Source organism: Patagioenas fasciata, unplaced genomic scaffold (genome assembly GCF_037038585.1).
Source record: "Patagioenas fasciata isolate bPatFas1 unplaced genomic scaffold, bPatFas1.hap1 Unplaced_58, whole genome shotgun sequence".
Taxonomy (NCBI): domain Eukaryota; kingdom Metazoa; phylum Chordata; class Aves; order Columbiformes; family Columbidae; genus Patagioenas; species Patagioenas fasciata.
In genome coordinates, this window is record NW_027288776.1 from 121,451 (window position 1) to 141,720 (window position 20,270).

Here is a 20,270-nt window from a genome sequence, read left to right on the forward strand (position 1 = left end):
CCAAAGAACATGGTATTGAGTGGGTATATCATATTGCATATCATGCACCAGCCTCTGGGAAAACTGAAAGGTGCAATGGTTTGTTAAAAACTACACTAAAGGCACTTGGTGGTGGAGCCTTTAAAAACTGGGATTCACATTTAGCAAAAGCCACTTGGTTGGGCAACACCAGGGGATCAACCAATCGAGCCGGGCCTGCCCAATCAGAAATTCTATGGACTGTAGAAGGAGATAAAGTCCCTGTAGTACACATGAAAAATATGTTAGGAAAGGCAGTCTGGGTTCCTCCTGCCTCAGGCACAGGCAAACCTATTCGTGGGATTGTTTTTGCCCAGGGACCTGGCAGCACCTGGTGGGTGATGCTCAAGGATGGAGAAGTTCGGTGTGCACCTCAAGGGGATTTGATTTTAGGTGAAAATGTGCAATGCTGAACTGTACGATGTGAATTGCCGCACTAACAATGTTTAATAAGTGTCTTTCAGATCAAGACAATGGCGATGAAACCAGCGCTGGCTTCTTCGAGTGGCGCCCGACACCTTCTTGGAAGTTGGTGTCCTTAACCCACAAACAGGGGCCATGAGATGCACTTGGACCATTTTCCCTCCCTCGGAGACTGTGGTGACAAAATGAACTTAATGAACTTTTCAAAGGATGGTCCACTGATTAATTACTCCTGTGTATATATGTACATATGTATATATATATATATAGTAGTAGTGATTAATTAGATTGTATTGATAGATTGTATTGATAAGGTTTAAGTATTCAGTGAATGTCATATTATAAGGGGTGGAATGTCCTGGTTTTGTTAAAAAACAAGTTTCTCTTTTAGTGAATTTGCCTGTCAGCTCAAGCTTCATGTCAGCTGCATTTTCCTGGAGAACCGAACACATGTTTTGGCAAACCCAGCAATGGAATGAAAACTTATTGATAAGCACGGATGCACATCTCGCGAGAGGGGCAACGAGAAACCGGTGACCAACTGTGTATAACATTCCGTTCACGTGAATGCTTCATATAAAAGTGGGAGATCACGAGGATCTCGGCCCTTTTCTCCTCATGGATGACATTAGGAGAGGACCTTGCTGGTCGTCCCTGCGAACGGAGGCCTAGTGAGAGACTGAATCCAGCTCCGGTTGGCTACAGAGTCTAATCCAGGACTTTGGGTGCTGGCTCTGCAGTTGCTGAGACTTACAAGATTGGTTTTGTATATTTTGTATTATTTTCCCTGTTCTTATCAGTAGCATCAGTAAAACATCTTTAACTTTTCCAACTCTCTTCCCTCTGTGCTTCTTCCCCTCCCAATCGCCTGTGCTGAGTGGGAAGGGGGAGAGGGACAGGAAAAAGGGGGAATTGGGGGGGGAGAGGACGTTGACAACACATCTGGCAGGGTTTGATTGTCACCCCGCAATCCTAACCCTCGACAGGGACAAAGAGGGTCCTGGGATGTCACAATGGGCCCTGGGGACAAAGGGCGGTCCTCAGGATATCACAATGGGCCCTGGGGACAAAGGGTGGTCGCCAGGATATCACAATGGGCTCTGGTGACAATGGGGTCCCCAGGATGTCACAATGGGCCCTGGGGACAAGTTGGGGTCCCCTGAATTTCACAATGGGCCCTGGGGACAAAGAGGGCTCCCCAGCATATCACAATGGGCCCTGGGGACAATGGGGGGTCCTGGGACGTGACAATGGGCCCTGGGGACAAGGGGGGGTCCCCAGGATGTCACAATGGGCTCTGGGGACAAGGAGGGTCCCCAGGATGTCACAATGGGCGCTGGGGACAAAGAGAGTCCCCAGCATGTCACAATGGGCCCTGGGGACAAAGGGGGTCCCCACGGTATCAGAATGGGCCCTGGGGACAAAGGGGGGTCCCCTGAATGTCACAATGGGCCCTGGGGACAATGGGGGGTCCTGGGATGTCTCAATGAGCCCTGCGGACAAGGGTGGTACCCACGGTGTCACAATGGGCCCTGGGCACAAGGGGGGTCCCCATAGTGTCACAATGGGCCCTGGGGACAATGGGGGGTCCTGGGACGTCACAATGGGCCCTGGGGACAAGGGGGGGTCCCCAGGATGTCACAATGGGCCCTGGGGACAAAGAGGGGTCCCCTGAATGTCACAATGGGCCCTGGGGACAAGGGGGTGCAGTGGATGTCACAATGGGCCCTGGGGACAATGGGGGGTGTCCAGGATGTCAGAATGAGTCCTGAGGACAAGGGGGTTCCCCATGGTGTCACAATGGGTCCCCAGTGACAAGGAGGGGTCCCCATGGTGTCACAATAGGCCCTGGGGACAAAGTGGGGTCCAAGAATGTCACAATGGGCCCTGGGGACAAAAGGGGTTGCCATGGTGCCACAATGGGCCCTGGGGTCAAAGGGGGTCCCCATGGTGCTACAATGGGCCCTGGGGACAAAGGGGGGTCCTGTGATGTCACAATGGGCCCTGGGGACAAAGGGGGTGTCCCCATGGTGCCACAACGGGCCCTGCGAGCAAGGGGGTGGCCAGGATGTCACAATGGGTCCTGGGGAAAATGGGGGGTGCCCAGGATGTCACAATGGACCCTGAGGACAAGCGGGGGTCTCCATGGTGTCACAATGGGCCCCAGTGACAAAGGGGGTCCCTTGAATTTCACAATAGGTCCTGGGGACAATGGGGGGTCCTGGGACGTCACAATGGGCCCTGGGGACAAGGAGGGATCCCCAGGATGTCACAATGGGCCCTGGGGACAATGGGGGGTCCTGGGACGTCACAATGGGCCCTGGGGATAAGGGGGGGTCCCCAGGATGTCACAATGGGCCCTGGGGACAAAGAGGGGTTCCCTGAATGTCACAATGAGCTCTGGGGACAAGGGGGTGCAGAGGATGTCACAATGGGCCCTGGGGACAATGGGGGGTCCTGGGATGTCACAATGGGCCCTGGGGACAAGGAGGGATCCCCAGGATGTCACAATGGGCCCTGGGGACAATGGGGGGTCCTGGGACGTCACAATGGGCCCGGGGGACAAGGAGGGATTCCCAAAATGTCACAATGGGCCCTGGGGACAAAGTAAGGTCCTGGGATGTCACAATGGGCCCTGGGGACAAGGGGGGGTCCCCAGGATGTCACAATGGGCCTTGGGAACAAGGGGGTCCCCCAGATATCACAATGGGCCCTGGGGACAATGTAAGGTCCTGGGCTGTCACAATGGACCCTGAGGACAAGGGGGGTCCCCAGGATGTCACAATGAAGTCTTGGGACAAAGGGGTCCCCAGGATGTCACAATGGGCCCTGGAGACCAGGTGGGGTCCTGGGATGTCACAATGAGCCCCAGTGACAAAGGGGGTCCCTATGGTGCCACAATGGGCCCTGGGGACAAAGGGGGTCCCCTGGATGTCACAATGGGCTCTGGGGACAAGGAGGGTCCCCAGGATGTCACAATGGGCCCTGGGAACAAAGAGCATCCCCAGCATGTCACAATGGGCCCTGGGGACAAAGGGGGTCCCCACGGTATCAGAATGGGCCCTAGGGACAAGGGGGGTCCTCTGAATGTCACAATGGGCCCTGGGGACAATGGGGGGTCCTGGGACCTCACAATGGGCCCTGAGGACAATGGTGGGTCCCCTGAATGTCAAAATGGGCCCTGGGGACAAAGGGGGGTCCGCAGGATGTCACAATGGGCACTGGGGACAAAGGGGGGGTCCCCAGGATGTTACAATGGGCCCTAGGGACAATGTGGGGTCCTGGGATTTCACAATGGGCCCCAGTGACAAAGGGGGTCCCCTGAATGTCACAATGGGTCCTGGGGACAATGGGGGGTCCTGCGACGTCACAATGGGCCCTGGGGACAAGGAGGGATTCCCAAAATGTCACAATGGGCCCTGGGGACAAGGGGGTGTCCCCAGGATGTCACAATGGGCCCTGCGGACAAGGGTGGTACCCACGGTGTCACAATGGGCACTGGGCACAAGGAGGGGTCCCTATAGTGTCACAATGGGTCCTGGGGACAAGTGGGGTCCCCTGAAAGTCACAATGGGCCCTTGGGACAATGTGGGGTCCTGGGATCTCACAATGGGCCCCAATGACAAACGGGGGCCCCTGAATGTCACAATGGGCCCTGGGGACAATGGGGGGTCCTAGGACGTCACAATGGGCCCTGGGGACAAAGGGCGGTCCTCAGGATATCACAATGGGCCCTGGGGACAAAGGGTGGTCGCCAGGATATCACAATGGGCTCTGGTGACAATGGGGTCCCCAGGATGTCACAATGGGCCCTGGGGACAACAGGCGGTCCTGGCATGTCACAATGGGCCCTGGGGACAAAGAGTGTCCCCAGGATATCAGAATGAGCCCTGAGGACAAGTTGGGGTCCCCTGAATTTCACAATGGGCCCTGGGGACAAAGGGGGGTCCTGGGACGTCACAATGGGCCCTGGGGACAATGGGGGGTCGTGGGACGTCACAATGGGCCCTGGGGACAAAGAGTGTCCCCAGGATATCAGAATGAGCCCTGAGGACAAGTTGGGGTCCCCTGAATTTCACAATGGGCCCTGGGGACAAGGGGGGGTCCCCAGGATGTCACAATGGGCCCTGGGGACAAAGAGGGGTCCCCTGAATGTCACAATGGGCCCTGGGGACAAGGGGGTGCAGTGAATGTCACAATGGGCCCTGGGGACAATGGGGGGTGTCCAGGATGTCAGAATGAGTCCTGAGGACAAGGCGAGGTCCCCATGGTGTCACAATGGTTCCCCAGTGACAAGGAGGGATCCCCATGGTGTCACAATAGGCCCTGGGGACAAAGTGGGGTCCAAGAATGTCACAATGGGCCCTGGGGACAAAAGGGGTTGCCATGGTGCCACAATGGGCCCTGGGGTCAAAGGGGGTCCCCATGGTGCTACAATGGGCCCTGGGGACAAAGGGGGGTCCTGGGATGTCACAATGGGCCCTGGGGACAAAGAGGGTGTCCCCATGGTGCCACAATGGGCCCTGGGAGCAAGGGGGTGGCCAGGATGTCACAATGGACCCTGAGGACAAGCAGGGGTCTCCATGGTGTCACAATGGGCCCCAGTGACAAAGGGGGTCCCCTGAATGTCACAATAGGTCCTGGGGACAATGGGGGGTCCTGGGACGTCACAATGGGCCCTGGGGACAAGGAGGGATCCCCAGGATGTCACAATGGGCCCTGGGGACAATGGGGGGTCCTGGGACGTCACAATGAGCCCTGGGGACAAGGGGGCGTCCCCAGGATGTCACAATGGGCCCTGGGGACAAAGAGGGGTCCCCTGAATGTCACAATGGGCCCTGGGGACAAGGGGGTGCCGAGGATGTCACAATGGGCCCTGGGGACAATGGAGGGTCCTGGGCTGTCACATTGGACCCTGAGGACAAGGGGGGTCCCCAGGATGTCACAATGAATTCTTGGGACAAAGGGGGTCCCCAGGATTTCAAAATGCGCCCGTGGGACCAGGGCGGGTCCTGGGATGTCACAATGGGCCCCAGTGACAAAGGGGGTCCCTATGGTGCCACAATGGGCCCTGGGGACAAATGGGCTCCCCTGGATGTCACAATGGGCTCTGGGGACAAGGAGGGTCCCCAGGATGTCACAATGGGCCCTGGGGACAAAGAGCGTCCCCAGCATGTCACAATGGGCCCTGGGGACAAAGGGGGTCCCCACCTTATCAGAATGGGCCCTGGGGACAAAGGGGGGTCCCCTGAATGTCACAATGGGCCCTGGGGACAGTGGGGGGTCCTGGGATGTCTCAATGAGCCCTGCAGACAAGGGTGGTACCCACGGTGTCACAATGGGCCCTGGGCACAAGGGGGGGTCCCCATAGTGTCACAATGGGCCCTGTGGACAATGGGGGGTCCTGGGACATCACAATGGGCCCTGGGGACAAGGGGGGGTCCCCAGGATGTCACAATGGGCCCTGGGGACAAAGAGGGGTCCCCTGAATGTCACAATGGGCCCTGGGGACAAGGGGGTGCAGTGGATGTCACAATGGGCCCTGGGGACAATGTGGGGTGTCCAGGATGTGAGAATGAGTCCTGAGGACAAGGGGGGTCCCCATAGTGTCATAATGGGTCCCCAGTGAGAAGGACGGGTCCCCATGGTGTCACAATGTGGCCCAGTGACAAATGGGGGTCCCCTGAATGTCACAATAGGTCCTGGGGACAATGGGGGGTCCTGGGACGTCACAATGGGCCCTGGGGACAAGGAGGGATCTCCAGGATGTCACAATGGGCCCTGGGGACAAGGAGGGATCCCCAGGATGTCACAATGGGCCCTGGGGACAAAGAGGGGTCCCCTGAATGTCACAATGGGCCCTGGGGACAAGGGGGTGCAGAAGATGTCACAATGGGCCCTGGGGACAATGGGGGTCCTCGGACATCACTATGGGCCCTGAAGACAAGGAGGGATCCCCAGGATGTCACAATAGGCCCTGGGGACAATGGGGGGTCCTGGAATGTCACAATGGCCCCCAGTGACAAAGGGGTTCCCCATGGTGTCATAATGGGCCCTGGGGACGAAAGGGGTCCCCAGGATTTCACAATAGCACTGGGGACAAAGGGGGGTCATGGGATGTCACAATGGCCTCCAGTGACAAAGAGGGGCCTCATGGTGCCACAATGGGCCCTGGGGACAAAGGGGGTCCCCTGGATGTCACAATGGGCTCTGGGGACAAGGAGGGTCCCCAGGATGTCACAATGGGCCCTGGGGACAAAGGGGGGTCCCCTGAATGTCACAATGGGCCCTGGGGACAATGGGGGGTCCTGGGACGTCACAATGGGCCCTGGGGACAAGGGGGTGCAGAGGATGTCACAATGGGCCCTGGGGACAATGTCAGGTCCTGGGACGTCACAATGGGCTCTGGGGACAAGGGGGGGTCCCCAGGATGTCACAATGGGCCCTGGGGACAAAGAGGGGTCCCCTGAATGTCACAATGGGCCCTGGGGACAAGGGGGTGCAGTGGATGTCACAATGGGCCCTGGGGACAATGGGGGGTGTCCAGGATGTCAGAATGAGTCCTGAGGACAAGGGGGGGTCCCCATGGTGTCACAATGGGTCCCCAGTGACAAGGAGGGGTCCCCATGGTGTCACAATAGGCCCTGGGGACAAAGTGGGGTCCAAGAATGTCACAATGGGCCCTGGGGACAAAAGGGGTTGCCATGGTGCCACAATGGGCCCTGGGGTCAAAGGGGGTCCCCATGGTGCTACAATGGGCCCTGGGGACAAAGGGGGGTCCTGGGACGTCACAATGGGCCCTGGGGACAAGGAGGGATCCCCAGGATGTCACAATGGGCCCTGGGGACAAGGGGGTGCCGAGGATGTCACAATGGGCCCTGGGGACAAAGGGGGGGTCCCCATGGTGTCACAATGGGCCCAAGTGACAAGGAGGGTCCCCACGGTGCCACGATGGGTCCTGGGGACAAGGGCGTCCCCCAGATGTCACAACGGGCCCTGGGGACAATGGGGTTGCCCAGGATGTCACAATGGGCCCTGGGGACAATGGGAGTCTCCAAGGTGTCAGAACGAGCCCTGGGGTCAAAGTGGAATCCTGGAATGTCGCAATGGCCCCCAGTGACAAAGGGGTTCCCCATGGTGCCACAATGGGCCCTGGGGACAAAAGGGGTCCCCAGGATTTCACAATAGCACTGGGGACAAAGGGGGTCATGGGATGTCACAATGGGTCCTGGGGAAAATGGGGGGTGCCCAGGATGTCACAATGGACTCTGAGGACAAGCGGGGGTCTCCATGGTGTCACAATGGGCCCCAGTGACAAAGGGGGTCCCCTGAATGTCACAATAGGTCCTGGGGACAATGGGGGGTCCTGGGACGTCACAATGGGCTCTGGGGACAAGGAGGGATCCCCAGGATGTCACAATGGGCCCTGGGGACAATGGGGGTTCCTGGGACGTCACAATGGGCCCTGGGGACAAGGGGGGGTCCCCAGGATGTCACAATGGGCCCTGGGGACAAAGAGGGGTTCCCTGAATGTCACAATGAGCTCTGGGGACAAGGGGGTGCAGAGGATGTCACAATGGGCCCTGGGGACAATGGGGGGTCCTGGGACGTCACAATGGGCCCGGGGGACAAGGAGGGATTCCCAAAATGTCACAATGGGCCCTGGGGACAATGGGGGGTCCTGGGATGTCACAATGGGCCCTGGGGACAAGGGTGGGTCCCCAGGATGTCACAATGGGCCTTGGGAACAAGGGGGTCCCCCAGATATCACAATGGGCCCTGGGGACAATGTAAGGTCCTGGGCTGTCACAATGGACCCTGAGGACAAGGGGGGTCCCCAGGATGTCACAATGAAGTCTTGGGACAAAGGGGTCCCTATGGTGCCACAATGGGCCCTGGGGACAAAGGGGGACCCCTGGATGTCACAATGGGCTCTGGGGACAAGGAGGGTCCCCAGGATGTCACAATGGGCCCTGGGAACAAAGAGCATCCCCAGCATGTCACAATGGGCCCTGGGGACAAAGGGCGTCCCCACGGTGTCAGAATGGGCCCTGGGGACAAGTTGGGTCCCCTGAATGTCACAATGGGCCCTGGGGACAATGGGGGGTCCTGGGATGTCACAATGAGCCCTGCAGACAAGGGTGGTACCCACAGTGTCACAATAGGCCCTGGGCACAAGGGGGGGTCCCCATAGTGTCACAATTGACCCTGGGGACAAGGGGGTGCCGAGGATGTCACAATGGGCCCTGGGGACAATGGGGGGTCCTGGGACCTCACAATGGGCCCTGAGGACAATGGTGGGTCCCCTGAATGTCAAAATGGGCCCTGGGGACAAAGGGGGGTCCGCAGGATGTCACAATGGGCCCTGGGGACAATGTGGGGTCCTGGGATTTCACAATGGGCCCCAGTGACAAAGGGGGTCCCCTGAATGTCACAATGGGTCCTGGGGACAATGGGGGGTCCTGGGACGTCACAATGGGCCCTGGGGACAAGGAGGGATTCCCAAAATGTCACAATGGGCCCTGGGGACAAGGGGGTGTCCCCAGGATGTCACAATGGGCCCTGGGGACAAGGGTGGTACCCACGGTGTCACAATGGGCACTGGGCACAAGGAGGGGTCCCTATAGTGTCACAATGGGTCCTGGGGAAAAGTGGAGTCCCCTGAAAGTCACAATGGGCCCTTGGGACAATGTGGGGTCCTGGGATCTCACAATGGGCCCCAATGACAAACGGGGGCCCCTGAATGTCACAATGGGCCCTGGGGACAATGGGGGGTCCTGGGACGTCACAATGGGCCCTGGGGACAAAGGGCGGTCCTCAGGATATCACAATGGGCCCTGGGGACAAAGGGTGGTCACCAGGATATCACAATGGGCTCTGGTGACAATGGGGTCCCCAGGATGTCACAATGGGCCCTGGGGACAACAGGCGGTCCTGGGATGTCACAATGGGCCCTGGGGACAAAGAGTGTCCCCAGGATATCAGAATGGGCCCTGAGGACAAGTTGGGGTCCCCTGAATTTCACAATGGGCCCTGGGGACAAAGAGGGCTCCCCAGCATATCACAATGGGCCCTGGAGACAATGGGGGGTCCTGGGACGTCACAATGGGCCCTGGGGACAAGGAGGGATCCACAGGATGTCACAATGGGCCCTGGGGACAATGGGGGGTCCTGGGACGTCACAATGGGCCCTGGGGACAAGGGGGGTTCCTGGGACGTCACAATGGGCCCTGGGGACAAGGGGGGGTCCCCAGGATGTCACAATGGGCCCTGGGGACAAGGGGGAGCAGTGGATGTCATAATGGGCCCTGGGGACAATGGGGGGCGTCCAGGATGTGAGAATGAGTCCTGAGGACAAGGCGGGGTCCCCATGGTGTCACAATGGGTCCCCAGTGACAAGGAGGGGTCCCCATGGTGTCACAATAGGCCCTGGGGACAAAGTGGGGTCAAAGAATGTCACAATGGGCCCTGGGGACAAAAGGGGTTGCCATAGTGCCACAATGGGCCCTGGGGTCAAAGGGGGTCCCCATGGTGCTACAATGGGCCCTGGGGACAAAGGGGGTGTCCCCATGGTGCCACAACGGGCCCTGGGAGCAAGGGGGTGGCCAGGATTTCACAATGGACCCTGAGGACAAGCGGGGGTCTCCATGGTGTCACAATGGGCCCCAGTGACAAAGGGGGTCCCCTGAATGTCACAATAGGTCCTGGGGACAATGGGGGGTCCTGGGACGTCACAATGGGCCCTGGGGACAAGGGGGGGTCCCCAGGATGTCACAATGGCCCCTGGGGACAAAGAGCCGTCCCCTGAATGTTACAATGGGCCCTGGGGACAAGGGCGTGCAGTGGATGTCACAATGGGCCCTGGGGACAATGTGGGGTGTCCAGGATGTGAGAATGAGTCCTGAGGACAAGGGGGGTCCCCATGGTGTCATAATGGGTCCCCAGTGACAAGGAGGGGTCCCCATGGTGTCACAATGGGCCCCAGTGACAAAGGGGGTCCCCTGAATGTCACAATAGGTCCTGGGGACAATGGGGGGTCCTGGGACGTCACAATGGGCCCTGGGGACAAGGAGGGATCTCCAGGATGTCACAATAAGCCCTGGGGACAAGGAGGGATCCCCAGGATGTCACAATGGGCCCTGGGGACAAAGAGGGGTCCCCTGAATGTCACAATGGGCCCTGGGGACAAGGGGGTGCAGAGGATGTCACAATGGGCCCTGGGGACAATGGGGGTCCTCGGACATCACCATGGGCCCTGAAGACAAGGAGGGATCCCCAGGATGTCACAATGGGCCCTGGGGACAATGGGGGGTCCTGGAATGTCACAATGGCCCCCAGTGACAAAGGGGTTCCCCATGGTGTCATAATGGGCCCTGGGGACGAAAGGGGTCCCCAGGATTTCACAATAGCACTGGGGACAAAGGGGGTCATGGGATGTCACAATGGCCTCCGCTGACAAAGAGGGGCCTCATGGTGCCACAATGGGCCCTGGGGACAAAGGGGGTCCCCTGGATGTCACAATGGGCTCTGGGGACAAGGAGGGTCCCCAGGATGTCACAATGGGCCCTGGGGACAAAGAGCGTCCCCAGCATGTCACAATGGGCCCTGGGGACAAGGGGCGTCCCCACGGTATCAGAATGGGCCCTGGGGACAAAGGGGGGTCCCCTGAATGTCACAATGGGCCCTGGGGACAATGGGGGGTCCTGGGACGTCACAATGGGCCCTGGGGACAAGGGGGTGCAGAGGATGTCACAATGGGCCCTGGGGACAATGTCAGGTCCTGGGACGTCACAATGGGCCCTGGGGACAAGGGGGGGTCCCCAGGATGTCACAATGGGCCCTGGGGACAAAGAGGGGTCCCCTGAATGTCACAATGGGCCCTGGGGACAAGGGGGTGCATTGGATGTCACAATGGGCCCTGGGGACAATGGGGGGTGTCCAGGATGTCAGAATGAGTCCTGAGGACAAGGGGGGGTCCCCATGGTGTCACAATGGGTCCCCAGTGACAAGGAGGGGTCCCCATGGTGTCACAATAGGCCCTGGGGACAAAGTGGGGTCCAAGAATGTCACAATGGGCCCTGGGGACAAAAGGGGTTGCCATGGTGCCACAATGGGCCCTGGGGTCAAAGGGGGTCCCCATGGTGCTACAATGGGCCCTGGGGACAAAGGGGGGTCCTGGGACGTCACAATGGGCCCTGGGGACAAGGAGGGATCCCCAGGATGTCACAATGGGCCCTGGGGACAATGGTAGGTCCCCTGAATGTCACAATGGGCACTGGGGACAAAGGGGGGGTCCCCATGGTGTCACAATGGGCCCAAGTGACAAGGAGGGTCCCCACGGTGCCACGATGGGTCCTGGGGACAAGGGCGTCCCCCAGATGTCACAACGGGCCCTGGGGACAATGGGGTTGCCCAGGATGTCACAATGGGCCCTGGGGACAATGGGAGTCTCCAAGGTGTCAGAACGAGCCCTGGGGTCAAAGTGGAATCCTGGAATGTCACAATGGCCCCCAGTGACAAAGGGGTTCCCCATGGTGCCACAATGGGCCCTGGGGACAAAAGGGGTCCCCAGGATTTCACAATAGCACTGGGGACAAAGGGGGTCATGGGATGTCACAATGGGTCCTGGGGAAAATGGGGGGTGCCCAGGATGTCACAATGGACCCTGAGGACAAGCGGGGGACTCCATGGTGTCACAATGGGCCCCAGTGACAAAGGGGGTCCCCTGAATGTCACAATAGGTCCTGGGGACAATGGGGGGTCCTGGGACGTCACAATGGGCTCTGGGGACAAGGAGGGATCCCCAGGATGTCACAATGGGCCCTGGGGACAATGGGGGTTCCTGGGACGTCACAATGGGCCCTGGGGACAAGGGGGGGTCCCCAGGATGTCACAATGGGCCCTGGGGACAAAGAGGGGTTCCCTGAATGTCACAATGAGCTCTGGGGACAAGGGGGTGCAGAGGATGTCACAATGGGCCCTGGGGACAATGGGGGGTCCTGGGACGTCACAATGGGCCCGGGGGACAAGGAGGGATTCCCAAAATGTCACAATGGGCCCTGGGGACAATGGGGGGTCCTGGGATGTCACAATGGGCCCTGGGGACAAGGGTGGGTCCCCAGGATGTCACAATGGGCCTTGGGAACAAGGGGGTCCCCCAGATATCACAATGGGCCCTGGGGACAATGTAAGGTCCTGGGCTGTCACAAGGGACCCTGAGGACAAGGGGGGTCCCCAGGATGTCACAATGAAGTCTTGGGACAAAAGGGTCCCCAGGATGTTACAATGGGCCCTGGGGACAATGGGGGGTCCTGGGACGTCACAATGGGCCCTGGGGACAAGGGGGGGTCCCCAGGATGTCACAATGGGCCCTGGGGACAAAGAGGGGTCCCCTTCATGTTACAATGGGCCCTGGGGACAAGGGGGTGCAGTGGATGTCACAATGGGCCCTGGGGACAATGTGGGGTGTCCAGGATGTGAGAATGAGTCCTGAGGACAAGGGGGGTCCCCATGGTGTCATAATGGGTCCCCAGTGACAAGGAGGGGTCCCCATGTTGTCACAATGGGCCCCAGTGACAAAGGGGGTCCCCTGAATGTCACAATAGGTCCTGGGGACAATGGGGGGTCCTGGGACGTCACAATGGGCCCTGGGGACAAGGAGGGATCTCCAGGATGTCACAATAAGCCCTGGGGACAAGGAGGGATCCCCAGGATGTCACAATGGGCCCTGGGGACAAAGAGGGGTCCCCTGAATGTCACAATGGGCCCTGGGGACAAGGGGGTGCAGAGGATGTCACAATGGGCCCTGGGGACAATGGGGGTCCTCAGACATCACCATGGGCCCTGAAGACAAGGAGGGATCCCCAGGATGTCACAATGGGCCCTGGGGACAATGGGGGGTCCTGGAATGTCACAATGGCCCCCAGTGACAAAGGGGTTCCCCATGGTGTCATAATGGGCCCTGGGGACGAAAGGGGTCCCCAGGATTTCACAATAGCACTGGGGACAAAGGGGGGTCATGGGATGTCACAATGGCCTCCGGTGACAAAGAGGGGCCTCATAGTGCCACAATGGGCCCTGGGGACAAAGGGGGTCCCCTGGATGTCACAATGGGCTCTGGGGACAAGGAGGGTCCCCAGGATGTCACAATGGGCCCTGGGGACAAAGAGCGTCCCCAGCATGTCACAATGGGCCCTGGGGACAAGGGGCGTCCCCACGGTATCAGAATGGGCCCTGGGGACAAAGGGGGGTCCCCTGAATGTCACAATGGGCCCTGGGGACAATGGGGGGTCCTGGGACGTCACAATGGGCCCTGGGGACAAGGGGGTGCAGAGGATGTCACAATGGGCCCTGGGGACAATGTCAGGTCCTGGGACGTCACAATGGGCCCTGGGGACAAGGGGGGGTCCCCAGGATGTCACAATGGGCCCTGGGGACAAAGAGGGGTCCCCTGAATGTCACAATGGGCCCTGGGGACAAGGGGGTGCATTGGATGTCACAATGGGCCCTGGGGACAATGGGGGGTGTCCAGGATGTCAGAATGAGTCCTGAGGACAAGGGGGGGTCCCCATGGTGTCACAATGGGTCCCCAGTGACAAGGAGGGGTCCCCATGGTGTCACAATAGGCCCTGGGGACAAAGTGGGGTCCAAGAATGTCACAATGGGCCCTGGGGACAAAAGGGGTTGCCATGGTGCCACAATGGGCCCTGGGGTCAAAGGGGGTCCCCATGGTGCTACAATGGGCCCTGGGGACAAAGGGGGGTCCTGGGACGTCACAATGGGCCCTGGGGACAAGGAGGGATCCCCAGGATGTCACAATGGGCCCTGGGGACAAGGGGGTGCCGAGGATGTCACAATGGGCCCTGGGGACAATGGTAGGTCCCCTGAATGTCACAATGGGCACTGGGGACAAAGGGGGGGTCCCCATGGTGTCACAATGGGCCCAAGTGACAAGGAGGGTCCCCACGGTGCCACGATGGGTCCTGGGGACAAGGGCGTCCCCCAGATGTCACAACGGGCCCTGGGGACAATGGGGTTGCCCAGGATGTCACAATGGGCCCTGGGGACAATGGGAGTCTCCAAGGTGTCAGAACGAGCCCTGGGGTCAAAGTGGAATCCTGGAATGTCGCAATGGCCCCCAGTGACAAAGGGGTTCCCCATGGTGCCACAATGGGCCCTGGGGACAAAAGGGGTCCCCAGGATTTCACAATAGCACTGGGGACAAAGGGGGTCATGGGATGTCACAATGGGTCCTGGGGAAAATGGGGGGTGCCCAGGATGTCACAATGGACCCTGAGGACAAGCGGGGGTCTCCATGGTGTCACAATGGGCCCCAGTGACAAAGGGGGTCCCCTGAATGTCACAATAGGTCCTGGGGACAATGGGGGGTCCTGGGACGTCACAATGGGCTCTGGGGACAAGGAGGGATCCCCAGGATGTCACAATGGGCCCTGGGGACAATGGGGGTTCCTGGGACGTCACAATGGGCCCTGGGGACAAGGGGGGGTCCCCAGGATGTCACAATGGGCCCTGGGGACAAAGAGGGGTTCCCTGAATGTCACAATGAGCTCTGGGGACAAGGGGGTGCAGAGGATGTCACAATAGGTCCTGGGGACAATGGGGGGTCTTGGGACGTCACAATGAGCCCTGGGGACAAGGGGGCGTCCCCAGGATGTCACACTGGGCCCTGGGGACAAAGAGGGGTCCCCTGAATGTCACAATGGGCCCTGGGCACAAGGGGGGGTCCCCATAGTGTCACAATGGGTCCTGGGGACAATGGGGGGTCCTGGGACGTCACAATGGGCCCTGGGGACAAGGGGGGGTCCCCAGGATGTCACAATGGGCCCTGGGGACAATGGGGGCTCCTGGGATGTCTCAATGAGCCCTGCAGACAAGGGTGGTACCCACAGTGTCACAATGGGCCCTGGGCACAAGGGGGGGTCCCCATAGTGTCACAATGGGTCCTGGGCACAATGGGGGGTCCTGGGACGTCACAATGGGCCCTGGGGACAAGGGGGGGTCCCCAGGATGTCACAATGGGCCCTGGGGACAAAGAGGGGTCCCCTGAATGTTACAATGGGCCCTGGGGACAAGGGGGTGCAGTGGATGTCACAATGGGCCCTGGGGACAATGTGGGGTGTCCAGGATGTGAGAATGAGTCCTGAGGACAAGGGGGGTCCCCATGGTGTCATAATGGGTCCCCAGTGACAAGGAGGGGTCCCCATGTTGTCACAATGAGCCCCAGTGACAAAGGGGGTCCCCTGAATGTCACAATAGGTCCTGGGGACAATGGGGGGTCCTGGGACGTCACAATGGGCCCTGGGGACAAGGAGGGATCTCCAGGATGTCACAATAAGCCCTGGGGACAAGGAGGGATCCCCAGGATGTCACAATGGGCCCTGGGGACAAAGAGGGGTCCCCTGAATGTCACAATGGGCCCTGGGGACAAGGGGGTGCAGAGGATGTCACAATGGGCCCTGGGGACAATGGGGGTCCTCAGACATCACCATGGGCCCTGAAGACAAGGAGGGATCCCCAGGATGTCACAATGGGCCCTGGGGACAATGGGGGGTCCTGGAATGTCACAATGGCCCCCAGTGACAAAGGGGTTCCCCATGGTGTCATCATGGGCCCTGGGGACGAAAGGGGTCCCCAGGATTTCACAATAGCACTGGGGACAAAGGGGGGTCATGGGATGTCACAATGGCCTCCGGTGACAAAGAGGGGCCTCATGGTGCCACAATGGGCCCTGGGGACAAAGGGGGTCCCCTGGATGTCACAATGGGCTCTGGGGACAAGGAGGGTCCCCAGGATGTCACAATGGGCCCTGGGGACAAAGAGCGTCCCCAGCATGTCACAATGGGCCCTGGGGACAAGGGGCGTCCCCACGGTGTCAGAATGGGCCCTGGGGACAAAGGGGGGTCCCCTGAATGTCACAATGGGCCCTGGGGACAATGGGGGGTCCTGGGACGTCACAATGGGCCCTGGGGACAAGGGGGTGCAGAGGATGTCACAATGGGCCCTGGGGACAATGTCAGGTCCTGGGACGTCACAATGGGCCCTGGGGACAAGGGGGGGTCCCCAGGATGTCACAATGGGCCCTGGGGACAAAGAGGGGTCCCCTGAATGTCACAATGGGCCCTGGGGACAAGGGGGTGCATTGGATGTCACAATGGGCCCTGGGGACAATGGGGGGTGTCCAGGATGTCAGAATGAGTCCTGAGGACAAGGGGGGGTCCCCATGGTGTCACAATGGGTCCCCAGTGACAAGGAGGGGTCCCCATGGTGTCACAATAGGCCCTGGGGACAAAGTGGGGTCCAAGAATGTCACAATGGGCCCTGGGGACAAAAGGGGTTGCCATGGTGCCACAATGGGCCCTGGGGTCAAAGGGGGTCCCCATGGTGCTACAATGGGCCCTGGGGACAAAGGGGGGTCCTGGGACGTCACAATGGGCCCTGGGGACAAGGAGGGATCCCCAGGATGTCACAATGGGCCCTGGGGACAAGGGGGTGCCGAGGATGTCACAATGGGCCCTGGGGACAATGGTAGGTCCCCTGAATGTCACAATGGGCACTGGGGACAAAGGGGGGGTCCCCATGGTGTCACAATGGGCCCAAGTGACAAGGAGGGTCCCCACGGTGCCACGATGGGTCCTGGGGACAAGGGCGTCCCCCAGATGTCACAACGGGCCCTGGGGACAATGGGGTTGCCCAGGATGTCACAATGGGCCCTGGGGACAATGGGAGTCTCCAAGGTGTCAGAACGAGCCCTGGGGTCAAAGTGGAATCCTGGAATGTCACAATGGCCCCCAGTGACAAAGGGGTTCCCCATGGTGCCACAATGGGCCCTGGGGACAAAAGGGGTCCCCAGGATTTCACAATAGCACTGGGGACAAAGGGGGTCATGGGATGTCACAATGGGTCCTGGGGAAAATGGGGGGTGCCCAGGATGTCACAATGGACCCTGAGGACAAGCGGGGGTCTCCATGGTGTCACAATGGGCCCCAGTGACAAAGGGGGTCCCCTGAATGTCACAATAGGTCCTGGGGACAATGGGGGGTCCTGGGACGTCACAATGGGCTCTGGGGACAAGGAGGGATCCCCAGGATGTCACAATGGGCCCTGGGGACAATGGGGGTTCCTGGGACGTCACAATGGGCCCTGGGGACAAGGGGGGGTCCCCAGGATGTCACAATGGGCCCTGGGGACAAAGAGGGGTTCCCTGAATGTCACAATGAGCTCTGGGGACAAGGGGGTGCAGAGGATGTCACAATGGGCCCTGGGGACAATGGGGGGTCCTGGGACGTCACAATGGGCCCGGGGGACAAGGAGGGATTCCCAAAATGTCACAATGGCCCCTGGGGACAATGGGGGGTCCTGGGATGTCACAATGGGCCCTGGGGACAAGGGTGGGTCCCCAGGATGTCACAATGGGCCTTGGGAACAAGGGGGTCCCCCAGATATCACAATGGGCCCTGGGGACAATGTAAGGTCCTGGGCTGTCACAAGGGACCCTGAGGACAAGGGGGGTCCCCAGGATGTCACAATGAAGTCTTGGGACAAAAGGGTCCCCAGGATGTTACAATGGGCCCTGGGGACAATGGGGGGTCCTGGGACGTCACAATGGGCCCTGGGGACAAGGGGGGGTCCCCAGGATGTCACAATGGGCCCTGGGGACAAAGAGGGGTCCCCTGAATGTTACAATGGGCCCTGGGGACAAGGGGGTGCAGTGGATGTCACAATGGGCCCTGGGGACAATGTGGGGTGTCCAGGATGTGAGAATGAGTCCTGAGGACAAGGGGGGTCCCCATGGTGTCATAATGGGTCCCCAGTGACAAGGAGGGGTCCCCATGTTGTCACAATGGGCCCCAGTGACAAAGGGGGTCCCCTGAATGTCACAATAGGTCCTGGGGAAAATGGGGGGTCCTGGGACGTCACAATGGGCCCTGGGGACAAGGAGGGATCTCCAGGATGTCACAATAAGCCCTGGGGACAAGGAGGGATCCCCAGGATGTCACAATGGGCCCTGGGGACAAAGAGGGGTCCCCTGAATGTCACAATGGGCCCTGGGGACAAGGGGGTGCAGAGGATGTCACAATGGGCCCTGGAGACAATGGGGTTCCTCAGACATCACCATGGGCCCTGAAGACAAGGAGGGATCCCCAGGATGTCACAATGGGCCCTGGGGACAATGGGGGGTCCTGGAATGTCACAATGGCCCCCAGTGACAAAGGGGTTCCCCATGGTGTCATAATGGGCCCTGGGGACGAAAGGGGTCCCCAGGATTTCACAATAGCACTGGGGACAAAGGGGGGTCATGGGATGTCACAATGGCCTCCGGTGACAAAGAGGGGCCTCATAGTGCCACAATGGGCCCTGGGGACAAAGGGGGTCCCCTGGATGTCACAATGGGCTCTGGGGACAAGGAGGGTCCCCAGGATGTCACAATGGGCCCTGGGGACAAAGAGCGTCCCCAGCATGTCACAATGGGCCCTGGGGACAAGGGGCGTCCCCACGGTATCAGAATGGGCCCTGGGGACAAAGGGGGGTCCCCTGAATGTCACAATGGGCCCTGGGGACAATGGGGGGTCCTGGGACGTCACAATGGGCCCTGGGGACAAGGGGGTGCAGAGGATGTCACAATGGGCCCTGGGGACAATGTCAGGTCCTGGGACGTCACAATGGGCCCTGGGGACAAGGGGGGGTCCCCAGGATGTCACAATGGGCCCTGGGGACAAAGAGGGGTCCCCTGAATGTCACAATGGGCCCTGGGGACAAGGGGGTGCATTGGATGTCACAATGGGCCCTGGGGACAATGGGGGGTGTCCAGGATGTCAGAATGAGTCCTGAGGACAAGGGGGGGTCCCCATGGTGTCACAATGGGTCCCCAGTGACAAGGAGGGGTCCCCATGGTGTCACAATAGGCCCTGGGGACAAAGTGGGGTCCAAGAATGTCACAATGGGCCCTGGGGACAAAAGGGGTTGCCATGGTGCCACAATGGGCCCTGGGGTCAAAGGGGGTCCCCATGGTGCTACAATGGGCCCTGGGGACAAAGGGGGGTCCTGGGACGTCACAATGGGCCCTGGGGACAAGGAGGGATCCCCAGGATGTCACAATGGGCCCTGGGGACAAGGGGGTGCCGAGGATGTCACAATGGGCCCTGGGGACAATGGTAGGTCCCCTGAATGTCACAATGGGCACTGGGGACAAAGGGGGGGTCCCCATGGTGTCACAATGGGCCCAAGTGACAAGGAGGGTCCCCACGGTGCCACGATGGGTCCTGGGGACATGGGCGTCCCCCAGATGTCACAACGGGCCCTGGGGACAATGGGGTTGCCCAGGATGTCACAATGGGCCCTGGGGACAATGGGAGTCTCCAAGGTGTCAGAACGAGCCCTGGGGTCAAAGTGGAATCCTGGAATGTCGCAATGGCCCCCAGTGACAAAGGGGTTCCCCATGGTGCCACAATGGGCCCTGGGGACAAAAGGGGTCCCCAGGATTTCACAATAGCACTGGGGACAAAGGGGGTCATGGGATGTCACAATGGGTCCTGGGGAAAATGGGGGGTGCCCAGGATGTCACAATGGACCCTGAGGACAAGCGGGGGTCTCCATGGTGTCACAATGGGCCCCAGTGACAAAGCGGGTCCCCTGAATGTCACAATAGGTCCTGGGGACAATGGGGGGTCCTGGGACGTCACAATGGGCTCTGGGGACAAGGAGGGATCCCCAGGATGTCACAATGGGCCCTGGGGACAATGGGGGTTCCTGGGACGTCACAATGGGCCCTGGGGACAAGGGGGGGTCCCCAGGATGTCACAATGGGCCCT

General features: G+C 60.0%; 1 long non-coding RNA gene across 1 annotated transcript in view; it reads right to left on the bottom strand.

The window, feature by feature from the left end:
- Nucleotides 1–322: 322 nt before the first annotated feature.
- Nucleotides 323–20,270, bottom strand: part of LOC139826887 (uncharacterized) — a 52,525-nt gene continuing 32,577 nt past the window's right edge. The window contains exon 3 of the long non-coding RNA XR_011736994.1: nucleotides 323–613. This is a non-coding gene — a long non-coding RNA (uncharacterized lncRNA). The remainder of the gene's footprint in view (nucleotides 614–20,270) is intronic.